General features: G+C 46.5%; 1 protein-coding gene across 2 annotated transcripts in view; it reads left to right on the forward strand.

Moving 5' to 3' along the window:
* Positions 1–7,340: 7,340 nt before the first annotated feature.
* Positions 7,341–14,464, forward strand: part of GMCL1 (germ cell-less 1, spermatogenesis associated) — a 458,077-nt gene continuing 450,953 nt past the window's right edge. Inside the window, exon 1 of one of the 2 annotated variants that reach the window (XM_063932081.1) lies at positions 7,341–7,598. The gene's annotated coding sequence lies outside the window, so the exon portion shown is untranslated. Of the gene's footprint in view, positions 7,840–14,464 lie in introns of both variants that reach the window. The other variant, XM_063932080.1, reaches the window with a different exon arrangement.

The following is a 14,464-nucleotide window of genomic DNA, read 5'->3' on the forward strand; positions in this document are numbered from 1 at the left end:
CACAAACAAACTGGCTTTATTTTACCTAAGTTGCCCTCCCTCCAGTGTGTACTCCGAAAGAGTGTTTAGTGCAGCTGGTAACCTTGTCAGCGATCGGCGTAGGAGGTTACTTCCTCAAAATGTGTGCATGTCCTGTTTATACAACATAAGGGTGGGTGGGAGGGCCAAAGGACAATTCCATCTTGCACCTCTTTTTTTTCTTTGCATCATGTGCTGTTTGGTGAGTAGTAGTTATTTTAAGTGCCATCCTGTCTACCACTGCAGTGCCACTCCTAGATGGGCCAGGTGTTTGTGCCGCACACTTTTGTCGCTTAGCTTAGTCATACAGCTACCTCATTGCACCTCTTTTATGTCTTTGCATGATGTGCTGTTTGGGGCCTAGTTTTTTTAAGTGCCATCCTGTCTGCCACTGCAGTGCCACTCCTAGATGGGCCAGGTGTTTGTGCCGCACACTTGTGTCGCTTAACTTAGTCATACAGCCACCTAGGTGTAACTTTTTGGCCATCGCGATGCTTTCAAACCCGTGGGGGGGTCCTGACATGCGGGGCGGACTAACACATCTACGATCAGTATAGATAATAACTGATAAAATAGAAAAGGGAAAATGCTGTTTTGTGCCTGGTTTCTGGGTGCCAAGATGGAGGCTTCTTCCAGGCTGATAAAGGGTCTAATTCAGACTTGATCACAGCAGCAAAATTGTTCTTTAATGGGCAAAACCATGGGCACTGCAGGGGAGGCAGATATAACATGTGCAGAGAGAGTTAGATTTGGATGGGGGCTGTTCAAACTAGAGATGTGCGGCAGGCACTTTTCGTGTTTGTGTTTTGGTTCTGGTTCTATCTTTGTGTTTTGGATCTGGATTGGTTTTGCCAAAACCACCCTTTCAAGTTTTGGTTTTGTATCTGGATGATTTTAGAAAAAAATATAAAAACAGCTAAAATCACAGAATTTGGGGGTAATTTTGATCCTACGGTATTATTAACCTCAATAACATTCATTTCCACTCATTTCCAGTCTATTCTGAACACCTTACACCTCACAATATTGTTTTTAGCCAAAAATGTTGCACCAAGGTCACTGGATGACTAAGCTAAGCGACACAAGTGGGCGGCACAAACATGTGGCTCATCTAGGAGTGGCACTGCAGTGGCAGACAGGATGGCAGTTTTAAAAACTAGACCACAAAGAACAAGAGGTGCCAGATGGACTTGTCCTTGGCAGGGCCAGTGCTAGGGTGTTCGGCGCCCCCCTGCAAACTATAAATTTATGTCCTCCCATATTTTACAAAGGGACAGCGTGCGTCAAAAAAGGGGTGTGGTCTCACAAGGAAGGGGCGTAGCCTCACAAGGGATGTGGTCTCACAAGGAAGGGATAGTACCCCCATTTAAAATTACATACAGGACAGGGCCACAGCACCCCTGTATTTTCCCAGCACCCTTGCTTTTTTACAGCATACAGGACAGGTCCACAGCACCCAGGTATTTTTACAACACACAGAACTCTGTACAGCACAGGACTGCAGCACCCCAAACAGCACAGGACACCCCAGAACACCACCCCAGAACAGCACAGGACAGCAGCACCCCTAACAGCACAATACACCAGCACAGAACACCACCCCAGAAGAGCACAAGACAGCAGCACCCCTAACAGCACAATACACCAGCACAGGACACCACCCCAGAAGAGCACAAGACAGCAGCACCCCTGTAAGCCACCACCTACAGACAGACAGAGGTCTGTCTCCCTTACTCTCCAAGTCCGGAGTGAAAACGGTGGCGACATGCGGCTCCTTATATAGAATCCAAAACTCGTGAGAATCCGACAGCGGGATGATGACGTTTTGCCTCGTTCTGGGATCTGAGTATGGGAAGTCCAGAGCCCGGGATCTGAGCCCGGCTCGGAACGTGAAGTTCGGGAGGGTTTCGATCTCTGAGATCTAAACCCGCTCATCCCTAATGGCTATTGATTAGTAACGGCAGGCACAGTGAGGGCTTATTTGCAAAGTGAGTGGTGGCTACTTTGCACAAAATGCTGGCATGTCATAACCATTATCTGGGCATGTCTGAGCCTGTGACGGATAATTCATATGCAGTTGTAAAGTTTACAGCTGCATACTTGCGACATACATTTGCAGTAACCATGGGTTGCTGAGATGATCAATGGTGCATCTTTGTGCGCAAGTGGTGAGTCAGTGATGGTGTCAGTGGTTGTGTCTGAACAGCAGCAGCATCATTAGCATATTTCCACCAAGCTGCTGTGTTTACAATTGCAGTAGAAACTGCATTTGCGTTCTCATCTGAATCAGGCCCAGGTCTAGCTCCAGGCCTACTAGCACCCTAAGCGAGAAAATTTCAAAGCGCCCACCTCCCCACCCATGCGCGCGCGTAGGCGCGTGCGCTCCTGGAGAAGTGGGTGTGGCCTTGCAAATTTCATATTATCAAACTATAAATATAAGTGCCAGATACACATAATGTCTACAGTATAGTACCAGATATACATAATGTCTACAGTAGTGCAGTGCCAGATAGACATGACATGCCCCCCAGCAGTGCCAGATAGACATGATATGCCTCCCAGCAGTGCCAGATAGACATGACATGCCTCCCAGCAGTGCCAGATAGACATGACATGCCTCCCAGCAGTGCCAGATAGACATGACATGCCCCCCAGCAGTGCCAGATAGACATGACATGCCCCCCAGCAGTGCCAGATAGACATGACATGCCTCCCAGCAGTGCCAGATAGACATGACATGCCTCCCAGCAGTGCCAGATAGACATGACATGCCTCCCAGCAGTGCCTCCCAGCAGTGCCAGATAGACATGACATGCCTCCCAGCAGTGCCAGATAGACATGACATGCCCCCCAGCAGTGTCAGCTACACATGATATGTCCACCACCAGTGCCAGCTACACATGATATGACCCCCAGCAGTGCCAGCTACACATGATATGCCCCCCAGCAGTACCAGCTACACATGATATGCCCCCCAGCAGTGCCAGATAGACATGATATGGCCACCAGCAGTGCCAGATACATAAATGCCCCCACAGTGCCAGATACATAAATGCCACCACAGTGCCAGATACATACACCCCCAACGTGCCAGATACATAAATGCCCCCACAGTGCTAGATACATACACCCCCAACGTGCCAGATACATAAATGCCCCCACAGTGCTAGATACATACACCCCCAACGTGCCAGATACATAAATGCCCCCACAGTGCCAGATACATAAATGCCTCCACAGTGCCAGATACATAAATGCCCCCACTGTGTCAGACACATATATGCCCCCACAGTGTCAGATACATATATGCCCCCACAGTGCCAGATACATATATGCCCCCACTGTGCCAGATACATGTATGCCCCCACAGTGCCAGGTACATAAATGCCCCCACAGTGCCAGATACATAAATGCCCCCATAGTGCCAGATACATAAATGCCCCCACAGTGCCAGATACATATATGCCCGCACAGTGCCAGATACATAAATGCCCCCATAATGCCAGATACATAAATGCCCCCATAATGCCAGATACATAAATGCCCCCACAGTGCCAGATACATATATGCCCCTATAGATTGTAAGCTTGCGAGCAGGGCCTTCCTACCTCTATGTCTGTCTGTTTTTACCCAGTTTTGTTCTATTACTGTTGTTTTAATTGTAAAGCGCAACGGAATATGCTGCGCTATATAAGAAACTGTTAATAAATAAATAAATAATGCCCCCACAGTGCCAGATATATAAATGCCCCCACAGTGCCAGATACATAAATGCACCCACAGTACCTGCTGTGGCGGCGAGTCAGCGACGAGGGAGGGGGAGTGCTGTGGGCCGCAGGTGGACTAAAGCTAAACTATTCAGTGCGCTCTATGCACGCTGTGCAGCGCCGGCGTCTGACATCAGACGCCAGTGCAGCACAGCGCGCACAGAGCAGTTTAGGCTGTTAGGCTGGCTCCAGTTTGGAATATGGCGGTGCCAGCATGCGTCGCCCATTAAGGGTGGCGCCCTGCGCGGTCGCTCAATTCAAACATGCCTTGATCAGGCCCAATATCTTTAGTCTTGTCTTCTATTGCTTTGTGTATTGTTTTTCTTTACACTCGGATGTTATCTGGTCTTATATTACAGTCATTGTCTTCTCTATTGATACTGTACTGCATTGTTCAGTTGATATCTTTCTTCAAGTCTTTTGTATTTTATTGCTATCATCCAATTATCAAAATGAATCATCTGCACCTTTTCCAACACAATTGTTTTATAGATTAAACTATTTGTTAAACACCACCCACTACTCATAAAGTTTAAGTTCCCCAGCCTTTTCAATAATTGTGAAAAGTGGCTTATTCCCTTTACATGTGGGTGTATCTTCCTGACTTGTTTAGGGAGTCAGGTAGGGATTTCCTGAAACAACTCCTGGTGGACCCGGCATTGATAACCTACAACCTGAAGAGTAACTTTGATTTTGTTGGAGGCGCTGTGTTGAAAATAATCCCTCTCCACTACATGGTACATTGGATTTGTGAGAAGACAATGATGTGGTTGTTTGACATGCACTATCACTGGGGTGTACAGCGGCATGCGTTCAATTTACCAACAATCAAAATCCCGAAGGTCATAATCCCGTCAACCTCCCGACATGGTCAAAATACAGACATTTAAAATACCGGCAAGGTCAAAATACTGACATTTAAAATGTCAGCAGGTCAAAAAGTCGACATGAGTTTTTCATGATTTTTTCACTGAAAGCGACTTGTTCCTTCTTTACCATCCCAGTGGACTATAATAGTGTGCCGAGCGCAGCTAGGTACCGTGTCCGAAGCATGGAGAGCGCATCGAGCCATGCATGGGGACGTGGTACACTTACACAGTGTCTATGTCGATGTCGACATACACACAAAAAACTATGAAAAACTCGTGTCGACTTTTTGACCTGCCGACATTTTAAATATCTGTATTTTGACCTTGTCTGTATTTTGACCTTGTCGGGGATTTGCCCGTCGGTCAATTGTTGTCGGGATTTTGATTGTAGGTATTTCATACTAAACCCTTGTACAGCAATGGGAATGTGAGTGGTTAAGACATACCTCTCAACATCGGGAGATGGTACAGAGGACGCCCTGGCACGGCTTCACTATGGGGGCATGGCCAGCGCTCTGTGAGCTGCTGTCATGCCCCCAGTCCCTCTGTCTTCCGTGAATAGACGCTGTGTGCATACATCTATTCACCGCTGTTCTGCTAAAATCAGGACAGTTGGGAGGTATGGTTAAGGGACATCATCCTGAGATGACCTAGCTAAGCTTCTCAAGGATCTCTGAGGCCAGCTTTTTAAAATAATAACATTTAGCTGCAGAGCCTGTGCACTAAGCATGGTATGTATGACTCTGATCCTTATTCCGATTTGTAAGGAACTGCACAGCTGCAGGATTCCATAGAAATAAAATGCAAATGTAACTGGAGGCGTCTATGGGAGATAGATACCTCCTGCATGCATCTGCGAGATGAGAGCAAGGTCAGAGGACACAGCATGAGATCTCTATCATGACCATCGTGATGGTAACAGACTTCGGGCAGTCTGTATAAACTAAAACATACTTAGACTGGTCATCGGATCCGGACAGCCGGGTTCAGGAAGTGTACGTCCAATGATGCAGGCCCCCAGTAATATGTCCTCCAGTAGTTTGCCCCCAGTAGTAATGCCCCCTAGGAGTTTGCCCCAATAGATGACTCCCCAGTAGTAATGCCCCCAGTAGATGCCCCCCCAGTAATAATGCCCCCCAGTAAAAATGTCCCCCAGTAGCTGCCCCCAATAGATGACCCACCAGTAGTAATGCCCCCAGTAGATGCCCTCCAGTAATAATGCCCCCAGTAGATGACCCCCAGTAAAAATGTCCCCCATTAGCTGCCCCCAATAGATGACCCCCCAGTAGTAATGCCCACTATGAGTTTGCCCCAATAGATGACCCCCCAGTAGTAATGCCCCCAGTAGATGCCCCCCAGTAATAATGCCCCCAGTAGATGGCCCCCAGTAAAAATGTCCCCCAGTAGCTGCCCCCAATAGATGACCCCCCCAGTAGTAATGCCCCCAGTAGATGCCCCCCAGTAAAAATGTCCCCCAGTAGCTGCCCCCAATAGATGACCCCCCAGTAGTAATGCCCCCAGTAGATGCCCCCCAGTAATAATGGCCCCAGTAGATGGCCCCCAGTAAAAATGTCCCCCATTAGCTGCCCCAAATAGATGACCCCCCAGTAGTAATGCCCACTATGAGTTTGCCCCAATAGATGACACCCCAGTAGATGCCCCCAGTAATAATGCCCCCAGTAGATGTCCCCCAGTAAAAATGTCCCCCAGTAGCTGCCCCCAATAGATGACCCCCCCAGTAGTAATGCCCCCAGTAGATGCCCCCCAGTTGTAATGCCCCCAGTAGATGCCCCCCAGTTGTAATGCCCCCAGTAGTTTGCCCCCAGTAGTAATGCCCCTTGTTGATGCCCCCCCAGTAGTAATGACCCCTCATAGTTTGCCCCCAGTAGATGCCACCGCTGCATTAAGGAAGAAAAAAACATCATACTTACCGAGCCCCGTTCCCGCTTCCAGACCGCTGCAGTCCTCCTCCTCCCTGGGCGTCCGCTCCTCAGTCAGCACTATGAGAGAGACGTCATGACTGATGTCTCTCCCATAGCGCACGCCGCACAGTGACAGCGCCGGAAGCCGGAGCTCAGTACTGAGCTTCTGCCTCCGGCTGCTGCTGTGCAGGGAGACGGGCGCCCGCTGGTAACACAATCTCAGCAGGCGCCCATCATCTCCCTGTGCGGCGCCGGGGGAAGGCCACAAATGACAGGGGGGGCACGGGCCTGAGTGCCCCTCCCCAGGATCCGCCACTGTCCCTAGCTCACAGAGCCCTGAACATGCCCCCACAGCGGCAAAAACGGGGCTGTGGCCCACGATCGCAACACTTCCAGCAAGGTCACGCCCCCTAACCACGAGGTCACACCCCCTAATTTCGGGTGTGCGCATTCAGCATGCGCAAATGTTGTAAACCATAAGGAAACTAACTAGGACGTATGCTCTCCAAGGCTTAGTACATATTCCCTTTTTTCTCTTAGAGGGCGATATAGCAAACCTTGGAGAGAGATAAAGTACCAACCAACTAGCTCCTAACTGCCATGTTGCAGGCTGTGTTCGAAAAATGATAGCTAGGAGCTAATTACTTTATTGCCATCCACTATATCTCCCCAAGGTTCGAGACATCTCTCCCTACATACACTGCCTGGCAGTGGCTACGGTAGATCCTAAGCCACGGCCTCCTGTCACGACGTCGTCAGAGTGGGCGGAGCCACACGGGTGCTCTCTCCGCTCGCAACGAACTCCGCTTCGGAAGTTTTCCGGAAGTAGCCGAAGGTTAAGGGGGGTTCGAGACCGGATGGAACGTTGAAAGCAACGGTCAGGCTGAGTCGACCGAGCAGGAGACGGGGGCGGTCGGCGGGCTGCATGCGAGGGCGACGGGGGGATCCGGAAACGGGCGTGCTTTGCGGTGGGCAGAAAGGTGGGGTGCAAGCGGTGCCCCTGCAGGGTGCTCCAAGTTTGAGTAAGTAGGTGACGCGCAGCGGGCGCTAGTGGTTGGGTGATCATAGTTAGTGGGGTGTCCTTAGCGAGCGCTGGTGGCAGAGTGAGTTCCAGCTAGTGGGTGACTCCCGGCGGGCGTAAGTAGTGGAGTGTTCTGCAGCTGGTGTGTGACCCGTCACGGGTGTGATGAGCCGGTAGGAGGGGGGGTCTTTCCATGGCTTCTCCGGCCCGGACTGTGACCCTGCTGGTGCCCTGAGAACCAGGTGAGTGACCCCAGGGCGGCTGCTGCTCTTATAGTGTGTTGCTCATGGCAGGGTCTGTAATAGTGATTGTATAGTAATGTGGCTCCTGCATAATATACACATGTAATAGTGTAATGCGAGCTGTCCCCGGTGCTGCCCAATATAAATATTTCAGCACAGCTGTAGAAGATGCACAGTGACTGTAAAGAGAGCAGAAAGTGATAATGCTAGGCAAGTGCTGGAGAGCATCTCTCCTGTACAAGCGGATTTGTCAAAGGCTGATTGTATCCAATTACATACAGACCTGGTTTTTCAGGTAATAGCTGCCAAATACTCTTAGGTAATCTTGGCATGCTGCTGTGTTACTGTTAGTCTGGCGTATGTGTAGCCTGTAGATTGCCCTCCAGTGCTCTTGTGTCACAAGACCTAATGGGTACCAGGGTAACACTCTTGTCTGCAGTGTAGATTATGTATATCAGTCCTGAGTTACACACCTGTTCACTAGTTCTCAGACCTACCTCTATTTTTCATTGAATTACAGTATTTTCTATGTGATAACACAAAACCCAAAATGTTGTGATCACCTGTAGCTAGTGACCTTGTAGATCATTGTCTTATGTGTTCTGAGTGAGCATATTACTGTCTGGGCGATGTTACAGTTTATTCTGCATTGTTGCCACGGAGTAACAGACACTAGCATGTTCCTTGGCTTGTTGCAATGTAAACTTGGCAATACCAGTTCTGTGGAACGTTGGATGCTTCTCATTTATTTGCAGGCATGAAGATGTAGAGCTAGGTGGAGTTGATCAAATATTTATCAATAGCATTTTAAGATAGTAGGTAGGTGATGCAGGATGATTGTAGGGAGCATACAGTCCCCATGAAATCACATAGATCAAAAGGTTGTCAGCAAATGTAATATTTATTATAATGCATAGAACAGTATAAGGGGCATGCCAGAGATTTTCCTCTCCCCCCAAACCGTGCAAATACTAGTGAGTAGAGAAGATTATATTGAAAAAAATAATAATCCACAATTCCAAATTATACACAAAAAATGCAGTGATCATGAGTCAGCATGGGTTGAAAATAGGGGACACTCCTTTTGAAATATCACCTATATGTTACTGTATATTGTAATGTTGTGTGAACGATTTTCAAACGATTCAGTGTGCTGTTGTTCTATTTCTAGTGTAACATCTCTTGCTATGGTATTGGTAGTATTAGTAATGGGATATTTGATGTCTTGTATGTTATATTGCTCTGTAATATTAATTGGATGATCAGATCAGCCTTGCTGTAGTTATCCTAACTCTTTAGTGCCCTCCCACCACCTGGGCTTTAAGCCTGCGTGCTGTTTTTTTGCAGTGCATAGTAACAGCGACATCACGCTTGTAGCTGAGCTCCAAAAAGGTGGTCAATAACTATTATGAATGGTTACTGACACACTACTGTTTCTGCACAGCACCCAGCATCCTGTATCTATCTCTCCCCCCCACCCCCTTGGTTAAAGAATGAAAAGTGTATTAACGATTGGACAAATAATTGCGGTTCCATTGTGCACAGTAATATTTTATGGATTTGAAGTTTTTGGATTGCAGCAAAATATATTCACCATGGCCCTCATTCCGAGTTGTTCGCTCGCAAGCTGCTTTTAGCAGCTTTGCACATGCTAAGCCGCCGCCTACTGGGAGTGAATCTTAGCATAGTAGATTTGCGAACGAAAGATTAGCAGATTTGCGAATAGACAGTTCTTAGCAGTTTCTGAGTAGCTCGAGACTTAAGCCCAGTACTCACGGCCCGATTTGGGAGAGATGTGTGCTGAGCGAACCGCTCAGCACACATCTCTCCCGGCGCTCAGCACAGCGCGATCTGTGCTGAGCGTGCGGGGGGAGACGGGGGGGCCGCTCATTTCATCCAGCGGGTGAAGTGAGTGACCCGCTAGATTGGCCTGCATGCAGGCCAATCTAGCAGCAGCGATAGCGATGTGCAGGGCCGCGCATCGCTATCGCTGAGGGGGCTACACACTGAGCGATGTTGCTGAAAATCTAAGCAATCTAGTCAGATTGCTTAGATTATCGCTCCGTGTGTACCCCCCTTTACTCTGTCACTACGATCAGTTCAGTCAGTTTCGTTCCTGGTTTGACGTCACAAACACACCCAGCGTTCACCCAGACACTCCCTCGTTTCTTCAGACACTCCCGCGTTTTTCCCAGAAACGGCAGCGTTTTTTCGCACACACCCATGAAACGGCCAGTTTCCGCCCAGAAACACCCTCTTCCTGTCAATCACATTACGATCACCAGAACGAAGAAAAAACCTCGTAATGCCGTGAGTAAAATACCTAACTTAATAGCAAATTTACTTGGCGCAGTCGCACTGCGGACATTGCGCATGCGCATTAGCGACTAATCGCACCATTGCAAAAAAAAAATAACGAGCTATCAACTCGGAATGACCACCAATGTGTTAATACTTGCTAAGAGTACTATAAATGTGCCCTACGTTCTGGATAGCACCTTACTGGCTTTATTTCTTATTTTCTCCTCTGAGCAAATCGTGCCATGGTGGCACTTTGCTGGCATTGCCCCTGCCCTACATTTTTTTTTTTTTTTAATTCTTTCATTTTTTATTTAGACAAGTTATTAAAACAAAACCCTATCTGCCACAAACCATTTAAAGTCACTTGGATAACCTAACAAATGGTTATTGATGTGTGGCCATCACTTAGCACACATACCAAACTGTATGTGATTATGAAGATCCAGAGTCTGTGTCAGTAAGAGGGAGGGCTAGGCTGACGTTTCTGTGAGTGTGTTTGTAAACAGTGTCCGCATTGTCAGGGTAGGGTGTGTCAGCGCCTGTGACGTGCTTACTATACTGTGTAGCTTCTGCTGTTCCTCTGCTGTCCAGACACATCTCAGTGAAGTTGAGAGGAAAGATCAGTGTATGTGTCATCATTTATCTGGGTGTGGTTTAATAGATCTACAGTAAACAGTCAATAGGACATCATGCGAAAGGTAGAAAAGGTAGACACAAGTTTTTTTTGTGTCATTTTGTATGTTTCATATCTGTGCCAAATTAGTGGAAACGTGTACCCTCGTGGGGTCGCCACGCTTCGGGCAAGGTGCCTCGCTCCGCTGCGCTTGGCACAGGTTACTTTTCCTACTCGTAGTCCATGTGGATGATAAATGATGAAAAGAAAAATTTGTCGACTATATGTGTGTCAACCTTTTGCCCCTGTCAACTATTTGACCATGTCGATCATTTAGGGTTGACCTATTGACTGTCTATCTCTACTGTAGATCTTTCAACTGGATACCATTTATCTAGAGCTTAACTTTTTATGTTTTGTTTTAAGTCTCTATCAAATTTGCTACATCTGTATTTGGCAATTCTATCACAGTTTTCCCTGTAAAATACTCAAAGTTGTATTAAATTGTGAGGGGATCTCCTGTGCACAGCTCTCTTTAGGCTATTCCACTGCTCATTAGATGTGTGATGAAATTCCTATTCATCGTTGGCTTTCTGACAGAGACCAACATGTTTCAGGCCAAAATAGCTTGATACTTGGAGCTATTCTTTATGCCCTCTATCCTGACTAGAGACCCTGCTATGGCTAATGAAAAGAAGCTGTAAAGCATGGTGATGCCATTCATCACCAGGTACAGGAAGTATGTTGCAGTTTGGGTGATGGGATGTTTTTGAAAAAGTATCAGACAGAGCTGAAATGCGTTGGAAGCTACCACCCATCTCGTTATACCCATGAACTATTTTCAGCAGCAGCCAATCCAAGTTCAGCTGAGACAGCAGGGAACACATCCTCCAAGTTGTGATGAGAAGCTACATAGTCTCAGGAATTTCACACTGACCTCTGGGTACACACTTGACCAGAGAAAGTCACCCTGGACGAGTTCCGATCTCTGGCGATCATCTGTAGGAGACCTGTCGCCTCTGTGGGAGGAGATGCACAATGGGGGCTGTGACATTGCCATTGCAGGACGTGATCAGCGGACATCATTTGCTCTCGGTCAGACTTTACAGACTTGCTGATAGAAACATAGAAACATAGAATTTGTCGGCAGATAAGAACCACTTGGCCCATCTAGTCTGCCCCTTATTTTTTTTTTTTTTTATATTATTTTTTAACACTAACCTTATTTGATCCTTATTTCTTTGTAAGGATATCCTTATGTCTATCCCATGCATGTTTAAATTGCTCTACTGTCTTAGCCTCTACCACCTCTGATGGGAGGCTATTCCACTTGTCCACTACCCTTTCTGTGAAATAATTTTTCCGCAAATTTCCCCTGAACCTCCCCCCCTCCAGTCTCAGTGCATGTCCTCGTGTCCTATTGCTTCTCTTCATTTGGAGAATGTTTCCCTCCTGGACTTTGTTAAAACCCTTCATATATTTGAAAGTTTCTATCATGTCCCCCCTTTCCCTTCTCTGCTCCAAACTATACATATTGAGATTTCTTAGTCTTTCTGGGTATGTTTTGTGATGTAGGCCATGCACCATTTTAGTTGCCCTCCTTTGTACAGTTTCTAATGTATTAATATCCTTTTGAAGATATGGCCTCCAGAACTGAATACAGTATTCTAGATGAGGCCGTACCAATGACCTATACAGTGGCATTATTACTTCTTTCTGCTGCTGATTCCCCTCCCAATGCAGCCAAGCATCTGACTAGCCTTCCTCATTGCCTTGTTACATTGCTTACCTGCTTTTAAGTCCTCTGAAATAGTGACTCCTAGATCCCTTTCCTCCTCAGTAGTTTCCAGTATAGTGCCATTAATACTGTATTTAGCTTTAGGATTTTTGAGACCCAAGTGCATGATTTTGCATTTTTTGGCATTAAACTGTAATTGCCAGACTCTTGACCATTCCTCTAGTCTACCTAGATCCTCAATCATTTGTTTTACCCCACCTGGTGTGTCTACCCTGTTGCATACCTTTGTGTCATCTGCAAAAAGGCATACTTTCCCTTTAATGCCATTTGCAATGTCACCAATAAAGATATTAAAAAGCACTGGTCCAAGTACAGATCCCTGGGGTACTCCACTGGTAACATTTCCCTCCTGTGAATGCACTCCATTTACCACAACTCTCTGTTTTCTATCCTTCAACCAAGATCTTATCCATTCAATAATCCTAATATCCAATCCCAAACTTTCAAGTTTATTTAGCAATCTGCGATGTGGAACTGTGTCAAAAGCCTTACTAAAGTCTAGATAAGCTATATCCATGGCTCCACCTTTATCCATCACTTTAGTCACACAATCAAAAAAGTCAATAAGATTTGTTTGACATGATCTCCCCCCAGTGAATCCATGCTGTTTGGGATCCAGTAAATTGCCGGATTTGAGATAATCTACAACTCTTTCTTTTAAGAGTGTTTCCATCAATTTCCCTACTACTGATGTAAGACTCACTGGTCTGTAGTTGTTTGCCTCTTCCTTGCTTCCACTTTTGTGCAGTGGGACTACGTTTGCTCTTTTCCAGATCCAAACACCCGCTTTGCTGGGCACTGAATTACTCCGTCCGGCGCCCAATAATTATCACGGTGCCCAAAAGAATCAAATTACCCCCCACTGAAAGAAACTTGATCAACTATGTCAATCAATGGAAACTTGGAGACTTGGGGGTTTGTCCAAATCACCATTCATTGGTTTCATTAAATATCTAACTACTATCTAGTACAGAGGTTCCCAAACGTGGTCCTCAAGGCAGCCTGACAGTCCAAGTTTGGTGTATAACCAAGCTTGGCCACAGAAGATTTAATTTGTATCAATCTGATTTAAATCTGTGCTCAACCATGGATATCCTTGAAACCTGAACTGTCAGGCTGCCTTGAGGACTGCGTTTTGGTAGTTAGATATTTAATGAAGCCAATGAGTGGTTATTTGGACAAACCCCCCAGGTCTCCAGGTCCAGGTTTCATGTCATAGTTGATCAAGTTTAATTTCAGGTAGGAAGGGGGGGGGGGGGGGGGGAAGGAATGGATTCTCTTGGGTGCTGTGATAATGGGCACCTGACGGAGCTATTCAGTTGTTCTGGGCGCCCATTAATTATTTTGATTGTTGCTCCCAAATAGATGGGGTTTAGCTGCAAATTTTGGGTTAACCAGTTTAAAGTCTTACTTTTTGAACATTTCTTCTCGCCACCTTAAGAGGGTGCCAGCTAGTGACAACTGCGAGGAATAACAATTGAGTACTTAGATCTTTGTGTGTGCCAGTTACTTGTGATGGTAATCTTATCTTTGTTTAGTCCAGTCTTTTTGTACATAATATATCTCCTACTTATTATGTCATTTAATCTCTGTTCCTTCATATATTTTGGAAGCTTGATTTTTTTTTTTTGCATAGCATCTTTTTGTTTTTGTGCTTTCTCAGATAATGTGACATTTAACAAATGAAATAAAACCCATTAAAACTTGACAGCAGTATGGAGCAGAGTCATCACTAAAGATGGGTTTATTTAGAAGCTCTATGGGAATATTACACCTTTCAGCTGTTAGGCAAGTTCACCTGTTACTGCTGTTGCCATCTGGTCCTCTGGTGAGCTCTGCAGACTCCTTGGTGGTAGCAGCTGTTGGTATCCGGTCTCTAGCTCGACCACACTTAGGTCGACAATGTCTATGTC

Source organism: Pseudophryne corroboree, chromosome 6 (assembly GCF_028390025.1).
Source record: "Pseudophryne corroboree isolate aPseCor3 chromosome 6, aPseCor3.hap2, whole genome shotgun sequence".
Taxonomy (NCBI): Eukaryota; Metazoa; Chordata; class Amphibia; order Anura; family Myobatrachidae; genus Pseudophryne; species Pseudophryne corroboree.